This window comes from Trichechus manatus, unplaced genomic scaffold (assembly GCF_000243295.1).
Source record: "Trichechus manatus latirostris isolate Lorelei unplaced genomic scaffold, TriManLat1.0 scaffold00019, whole genome shotgun sequence".
NCBI lineage: Eukaryota > Metazoa > Chordata > Mammalia > Sirenia > Trichechidae > Trichechus > Trichechus manatus.
Window position 1 is genome coordinate 1,036,831 of NW_004443955.1, and position 904 is coordinate 1,037,734.

A 904-nucleotide genomic window follows, 5' to 3' on the forward strand; every position below is an offset into this window, starting at 1 on the left:
GTGTTTTCATTCTCGTTTGATTCTATGAATTTCTTTATTCCATCGTTAATTTCTTCTGTAACCGAGTAGTTTTTGAGCAAGGTGTTGTTCAGTTTCCCTGTGTTTGATTTTTTTTCCTTGCTTTTTCTGCTATTGATTTCTTCTTTTCATGAGTTTATGGTCAGAAAAGATGCTGTGTAATATTTCGATGCTTTGGATTTTGTTAAGGCTTGCTTTATGGCCTGATATGTGGTTTATTCTGGAGAATGTTCCATGGGCGTTGGAAAAGAAAATATACTTGTCTGCTGTTGGGTGCAGCGTTTGGTATATGTCTGTGAGATCAAGTTGTTTGATTGTAGCATTTAGATCATCCTTGTCTTTATTGAACTTCTTTCTGGATGTTCTTCACCAAAAGTGGCCTGTTGAAGTCTTCTACTACTATTATGGAGCTGCCTATCTCTCTTTTCAATGCTGTCGGAGTTTGTTTTATGTATTTTGGAGCCCTGTCGTTGGGTGCATAAATATTTATTATAGTTATGTCCTCCCGGTGTATTGATCCTTTAATCATTATATAGTACCCTTTTTTATCCTTTGTGGTGGATTTTACTTTAAAGTCTATTTCGTCAGAGATTAATATTGCTACTCCTGCTCTTTTTTGAGTGTTTGCTTAATATATATTTTTTCCATTCTTTGAGTTTTAGTTTGTATCTTTAAGTCTAAGGTGTGTCTCTTGTAGGCAGCATATAGACTTATGGTGTTTTTTTTTAATCCATTCAGCCACTCTCTGCCTCTTTATTGGTGCATTGAGTCTGTTTACATTCAGCATAATTATTGATAGGTATGAGTTTAGTGCTGTCATTTTGATTTCTCTTTTTGTGTGTTGTTCACAGTTTGTTTGTTCCACTTAATTTTCTGTGCTGAGTCA